This window comes from Sparus aurata, unplaced genomic scaffold (genome assembly GCF_900880675.1).
Source record: "Sparus aurata unplaced genomic scaffold, fSpaAur1.1, whole genome shotgun sequence".
Lineage (NCBI taxonomy): Eukaryota > Metazoa > Chordata > Actinopteri > Spariformes > Sparidae > Sparus > Sparus aurata.
Window position 1 is genome coordinate 108,820 of NW_022045249.1, and position 8,296 is coordinate 117,115.

The window sequence follows — 8,296 nt, forward strand, 5'->3', positions numbered from 1 at the left end:
TGAATGTTGCCTCCAAGGTCCCTTGGAGCTGTGAGCCCCGATTTGTCTACATTCAGCTTACACAAGGAGGAGCAGGTTAAATTTAAACTTTGTTGAATTAAAGCAGCCAGAATGTGTTGCAGTCCAGACACCTCATATTCCCCCTTTCGAGGCCCTTTAGGTCTCGAAAAAGCCTGCAAGCACATTCGCAATGATACGTTTCTGTCCAACTCCTGTTGCAGCTTGTATGTTTTCAACAAAGGGCTCCTCATCCAATGCTATTACTAAGTTCAGAATCCTATTTTGAACTGCAATTTAGGAAAAGCTAATTAATTAATTTCTTATTAGGCCCTATAGCACCTTATTTTAAGTTACTTTATGACTAGATAAACTCATTATTTATCCTAATTAGATCGAATTCGGACTCTTAGCCTCATCTGCAGGACTCCCTCAGGTACACTTCTTTTCAGAATCTGAAAAGTACCTCTTACTCTCGAAATCTTTGCTATGGCTTCTCAGGTGTAGTTGTAAGAAAATCCCACAAATCGACTGTTGCATCCCATTCCAAAATATACCCCTCCTAGGAGTATCAAAAAGAAATAGGAAACCTAATAATCAACTATGGAGAATCCACGCCTTCAGTCCAGTCAGGCGGGAGGGAAACTTCTTTTCAGTTTACCAGTACCAATTACTGTTTATCTTTAATTAAATGACCATATGCCAATCGGCCATTGAACATGAACTCCAAACCTTTCTATAGGTCCATTTTTTAACTATTAATAAAGGTATACATATTGCGATGCAATAGTATAGGGCTAGAACCTAATTAAACGCTTATATTATTAAGATTATTGCTCATTCCTTGGTTCATTTGCAATTATCACAGGATTACATCAAATACAACCATTTCCACATTATGATGTATGGGTATCCATAGATATGAGAACATAGAACTCTATCTAATCAAATCAACATAACAAATCAACAGAATTCTTGCTCTTCGGTAGCGTTGCCATATTGTGCTGCATGTTGTCCGCGACACTCTGAATCGATTCACACTCTCTCTCTCAGTCCTGTCCAGTCTCCGGACAGGTTAACCTCTCTGTTGCTATACTGAAAGGAGAAACCAACCACTATCTTTGTAAAACAAAAATCAGATACTATGTATTATGAGTATAACATTCATCACTATTGCTGTGTGTCCTAGATCAAGTATGTCCAAACCCCAACACCTGGATCCGAAAGGGCTCCCAATTAATCTCCCTTTTACTTCTATTTTGCTTTGTATGGCATGTTATGTATGTCTGCTCATATATCTCTGTCATGTCATACTAATCGCCTGATGTAGCCTGTGCAACCCCAATTTGCTTTAATTATTATACATTTTCCAAATTTTAAATTTTCAATCTTATATCTTACTTTCGCCTTAATATTTTCAATTTTCTTCAATTCCCCCCTTCGTCCATTCTGATCCCCATTTAAAGTTTGGACACCTCTGCTCCAGACAACACTACGGCCTTTCTCCGTTCTTGTCATCAAAAACACATGTTATTTCATTTATCCACAATCTAATTATCATACATTAAAGAACACTTTTATTCAATTGTATTTTGCTTTAACTCCCTGGAACAGTCTATCCTGCTGCTTCTGAACCATGTTATGAATTGATGTCACCGAATCTTCTTTCCTATTCATTGCCTGTGAGGACATTCCAAACATCTTCCCTTGGTGATCCAGTACTTCCAACCTCTTGTCCCTGGAGAGACAGATGTAAGCGCAGCTACCTTTGGAGCTGCGTTGGGTCAGCAAACCTGTATAAACTTTACATTTGCAAACCCCTACACAGAGGTTAACGATACTTGTATTTTAGTATTAACTGCAGCATCCTTTCCTGTTCCTAGAAAGAAAAACCTCAAGTTATTGCCACATTTTTAGCTGCCTGAGCAGACATTATTACATATTGGTTATGAGACATATGGAGATCCATCGGTTCGGATGTTTCACAGCAGAATCATCTGAAAAAGATCGAGTTAGGGTAAATGAGGTTGTGTCCATAATGCTTTGTTGTTTTAGCACAGTATCGGCCTTCCAAACATGGATGTGGTTCTCCATCCGGACCTGTAGGAAGCAGAACTAATGTATTAAGGACTGTACATCACTTCAGAAGTGACATTCGACATAGTTAGTAACCCCTTGTCTAGATACATACTTCATGCTTTGATTAGGTGAGTAGGTTTTCAAGGATATCTATGAAGGCCTAAACAAAAATGCTTAATTTAAGTCGGGTATAGTTAAGTCAGTATCGGTTATCTCTGCTTCACAAGTCAGTCAACGTCAGTCTTGGCCAAATGTTTCCCCCATGTTTGAAGTCATACATGGGTTGGGAGATCTCCACAAATTATTAATCCATGGACAACAATAGCCTGTTAAATCCAATAAGGCAATTGTTTGTTTTCTTTCACAATTTTTGAACATCCAAGATTGTTTGGATGTAATCGGAACTCAATTCCCGATCCTCTGGAGGATAATAGCGCCTTATATTTTGTGAAATAAGTTGCAACTTGTCCTTCTAATTTTAGGCCTATTTTCTGCCAGAAAACAAAGTAGAGAAAATGTCTCCGTTTAACCGTACCCCTGTATGGAAACACTTATATGCAACCCTTGTTCACACAACTCCCCTTTGATTTATTTTCAGACAAGATGATACACAGCAAGATTAGCCATTCAACAATGGCACCTTGATTTATAATAGACTGAACGACAGAGGTAATGACTTCCACAGCTCCGAGGCTGAATGGATGTTTACATGATCTATACGTTAATTTTGACTGGGCAATAACCAAATTCATATTTTTTATATTTCTGGAATAAACTCTAGCTTAAGGCCATCAAACTAGCAAATATTGTTAGAAGCAATGCTTAAGCGGCACATCATCGATGCAAGCGGAAGCGCCACTACCCAATTTAGACCTGTGTGTTGGCAGATTTTAATATACTGTTTTTTCAGAACGTCATTGATTTTGAGGAGATGATAAACCGCTCCTAAAGATGATGAATTCTCAATTTCTGTAGAATCAATTTTACAGTTTTATCCACAAACTCTTTCCTATTAGCTGAAAATGTGTGATCTGGAAGTCTCCATCAGCTTATGACCTCCGAACATAAGAACTTGGCATCAGACTGAGCATCCTTTTGCTTGGTAGTGCAAGCCTCAGGCCTTTGCAAAAATGTGTCTACACCTACTAGCATGTATCTCTTTTACCTTTGATTGGTTTATCATGTCACCAAAGTTCCTGACTATCTAACACTATAATCTCTTGGAATCAGAATATAACCAGGAGGGACCATCACCCTTCTCCTAACAGAAATTGCAGACAAATTGTATATCTGCCTATGACATGATCCATTTGTTCCAGCAGGTATGGTGCTCAAAATTATACTCTTTCTGGATTTTTTCTCTTAACCTCCCCCCTTGCAACATGGGCTTGCCCATTTGCTTCTTGACATCATGTTTGTGGTTCCTCATCCTCTGGGGTTGGCAAATGCTCAACAAAATCTACTGTGGTTCCCCTTGCTAAATTGACATCCTTCTGTCACCTGTGATGGTCTCTAAGCCACGACCTAATCAAGGCATATATATCATGATTCAAAGGATTTCCTCGACCATAATTTTCCAGGATTATCACAGGATAACCCCTGTTCCACTTTTAGGAAAACACAATTCATTCACCCAACTAGTAAATTGACCTTGTAGGCTGCTTAATGAGCTCTTTCATATAAAATAGTTACAGCACCTATGTGGTTTAATTCTACATGACACTTCCTGTCTGTCACATCCAGATCTTCAGTTTATCCTCCGAGTGCAGCTGAGCCTGCTGCTTTTATTTATTCACCCATTGTTGTATTTATTCCATTTACACCTCATGTATATTTTTACATCCGGAATATTTTTACTGATTTATTTTGTTTTATGTTCTTTTACTATAAGTATTTTAGCTTTTCTTCAATCATTTAGTATGATGTGGACCTGTAAGCACTTTTCTAAGTCATATTTCCTCTTTTAATTTTCACTCTACTAAATTAGATAATGTATGATGTGTGATCTTTTTCCTATATGTGAAACTGAACAGTCCCTGGGATTCAACACTAAGGGGAACGTTGCTGAAAGCTCCACACAAATTTAACACTGTAAAGGACCTAGCTTTCGGAGGAACCTGAGCCACCAAGGCATTCGGATCAGGCACATCTGCTGGAAAGTCAGTAACCTCTTTATTAACACTCGTGACCCATGCACAAAGTGATAAGAGTCATCTGGTTTCTTCACAGGCAACAACAGCGTGTTGTTCAGAAGACTTTGAATTATTTTCATGACATTTGCTTGTAGCAGCCCTTTGTGGTTCCATTAACTAGATTGCTTCTTTCTTAAGTGAGTATTGGTTCTTCCATGGAGGCCACGCTCCGGGCTTGGTTAATTTCATGAGTCCAATGTCAGTGGCGTGTGTTACCACAAACATCCTGGTAACAACCTTTTTTTCTTTCAGGTGGCCCGCATCTGACTTGACACTGAGGATTGATTCATTTTTTTCAGTTGTACCGCCTGTAGTTGTCCCAGTCCTTGGGCAGAGACCATCATCTTAATGAACCTCTGGTCTTTAGTCTCCCAAATGGCAGAGTTTTCTTTCGTTTGAACAAAGGTGGCATCTTCTGATTCTGCCATCATTTCTTCCACATGGTCCTGTTCATACTCCTTGTCTATCACCAGAGTCACGTGTGGGATGCCTCCTTCAATGTCACACTCTTTCATTCTTGTTTGTTTTCATAGCTGCTTTTTGTGATCCCACAATTATGCAACTGGAGCTGAGCAGAGTTTTGGTTGGCGACTCACCCCTTCATCGGAACCCGATTGGGCCACACACCTAAAGTACCCGATTCCTCCACAAGCTTCTCCTTCTTTCCTTTAGATGTCATTAGCCTTTCTATCCCTAGTTTTCAAACAACTCCAAGATACCTAGCTCACTGATCTATCATAATTGAGCTTTGCTTTATTTTGAATTGAAGAAAACTTGTTCAGGTCATTTTTGTATCTGCTCTTAAGTATGCTGATGTCATCTAAATGCATGCTACTCTCCCCCCTTTGAAACCCCGTGACGCAGGGCATCATTCTGCGCTTAGTTTTATTACAGGTGATGGGTTTAGAACTCATCACTGTGTCCCTTACAACAATGTTGGATGACCCTTATTATCCATAAGGAGGGGACAGTACTGCATTATCCAACACAGTCTCACTCCCGACGCGTCATAAACTGACGCTTGGTCAGGGCCCTTTCGCGTTGTGCACTGACGCCAAAGGTGCTCCTCAGCGCCTTATTTCGACGCAGGGGGATCTCACTTGATTCCAATACAATCCCCTCCGCTGCGATATGTGACGTTCAGAGCAAGTGATCACCGCGGCTCTAAAGACGCCTCTCTGAGAATCAATATTGCTGTTTTCCCCATCGACTCTAAGAAACACAGAGTTTTGTTGTCGGCTTCGGACAACTAAATGCACTACACTATTGCACTACACTACCCACAATTCTTCAAAATATGGGAAAACAGTTTTAGTAGACACTCGACTAATTTTTGTATTTTCTCCTGTTGTTGTTTCTCTTGTGTGATCCAACATATAGCATTTATACTCACTAATAATATAGTGTTATTTCATAAATAAAGATTTTTACGGTAAGTCACACTTTTATGACGTAATCACATGCGACGATCCTGGTGTTTGTTTTGTTTGAAATAAAGTTTATTGAAGAAAAAAAAGCATTTGTGGTTTTCCTTCATGGCGCTAAGTGAAAAGATTATGAGGGAACAGAGTGAATTTAATCCAAATAAATTTCATTTCAGAAAAAAGACTGAACCCGTCTATTATGTGTTCTACATTTAGATACGCTGGGTGAGCTGTAGCTTAATCAAAGTGGATTGTTTCAGACATAATTGAAATAAGACAAATGTAAAGTCGGCTAACTTTAGCCACTGGTTGCTAACATTATTGAAGAGTCAAAAGTCTGGAGCTAGTGAAGTTCCTTTTTGTGCGATTTTACAGATGGATATAAACTTTGTATGGCAGCTGTATAACATAAAGAATATTTGAAATGATGTACCGTAAAATACCAAATAATAGCCGGGCGTTTATTTGTTTCAGTCACTGAACAGACCAGGCATTTATTTGGGACAGGCTTTTAATTACTTCCTCTCAAAAATCCGGGATGAAAATGTCACAAACGCCAGCTTCTCTGAATTCTCCGGCATCCTGCTGGGCAGTAGTTGTCTTCTGCAGGTGAAGTTGTTGCGGTTTAGGAAATTATTCAGCCAACCAGCACTCACAGATAACTCCTAATCTCTGCTGTCACTCACGGTGGCTGACATTTGTTTCTCCATCGCCCTGATCATTTTGACGACGCTGAAGTTAGCCTCCGATTCGCCAGCTTCCGATAATTAACGTAACGTGCAGTGCGACTGTTTGTACACTGATTGCCTGTCTTTTTTGTGACACTTCTTGATGTAAAAACATTTTAAACAATTTAGGTAACATATTAACTTTGCCTGACAACCACTATCGTATTTGTGAAACGTTTATTTTATTAGTGAAAATGCTAAAGGGGAGATTTCACAGTTTTTGTTTGATACAGACCTCATTAGACCAGGTCCAGATCAGAAACCACTGTACCCAGACTTCCTAAATCTGGACTAGATTCATCTACAGGCCCTGAAGATTCATTCAGACACAGTTTCTGGTTTGTGAAAGCTTTATTCTATTTGTGAAAATGCAATAATGGCAGATTTCACTGTTTTCTCAGCATATAGACCACATTAGACCTGGTCCTGATCAAAAACCACTGTACCCAGACTTCTCAAATCTGGACTAGATTATCCTACAGAGGCTAAACATTCATTACAGCACAGTTTCTGATCTGTGAAACCGTTATATTCTATTTGTGAAAATGCAATAAAGGCAGATTTCACTGTTTTCTCAGCATATAGCCTAGACCACATTAGACCTGGTCCAGGTCAAAAACCACAATGCTTAGTCTTCTCAAATCTGGATTAGATTATCCTACAGAGGCTTAACATTCATTATAACACGCTTTACAGTACAGTTATTTGTGTTTAAAGGCCACAATAACCCTGCAAAGCCAGTTGCAGAACTTGAAGGCAATGAAAACGGAAATGGACATCACAGACAATCAACTGGAGAGCTGGATCATTGATATCAATGAGTGGGCAGAAGGTAGAATATACTGTTTTATACTGTTTGATATGCTGCTTGATGTATCAGTTCTGCTTCTTCTTGTAGAATTATGAAAGTAAAGAAAAATATTTGTTTCTGGTCTACTTTTGTATTGTCATCGACACAAGTTATTTTAGAATCTCTATCACTTTGAATTTCTTGTCATGCTTTGAATTTCGCTTGTAGTAATTGCAGGCCTTGAACCTGTATTTCAGGTGTACTAAACTGACTAAGTTTGGCTGCAATTCAAAAGAGGCTCATTGTAATCGTAGTCAAAAAGCACATACTCTTATTGCTGATGACTTGTGGAAAAGATTATCCCCATGGGGACAACAAAGAACCTAACTATACTCAACCTTAGCTACAAGTGTAGTCTCTCAGTTACAGAGAAAAATGAAAAGATTGTTGAGGCTTTTTCATGGAACCAATAAGCATATTTCTTATCTCTTCATTTCTTCTTCTCAACAACAGCATCCCCAAATGATGCTGGTGTTGCCGCTGTGGCCAACCGAATCGAGGAGCTGGTGTCAAGTGTTAAGAGGAGGTCCCAGCGTCTTTATAAAGACACTTATGGATGCAAAGGACGTGCTCGGATCCGCTGGAGGATCAGGGAGGAAAAAAAATCCTAAATTCCGGAGTGGAAAAATACAACACCATGGTCCCTAATACAGAAAACCGGACCTTGGACACCATTCTGTCTGACGACATTGTTTGGTCATGGCAGCTTCCACAGGGTGGTATGTACACAATTCTGTTGACTATGTGAAATAGTCACATAGTGGCACAAAATCTGTCATGCCTGGATGTAACCCCAGAAAATGTTTAAATACTAATCTTAAATACAACTGACTTTTGTTTCATCTTTGTATTCCAGACTCGGTAGATCTAAGGACAAAGAGAAAGGCGTTTGACCTGGTGATGGCAGTAAGGAGACTTGAGGAGGAGAAGAGGATTCTTGTTGCAGAGATGCACAAACATTGGAAGTGTCTTTGCACCCGTGCAGACACCCTGAAACTGATGTCATCTCAGCTCGCTAATCATGAC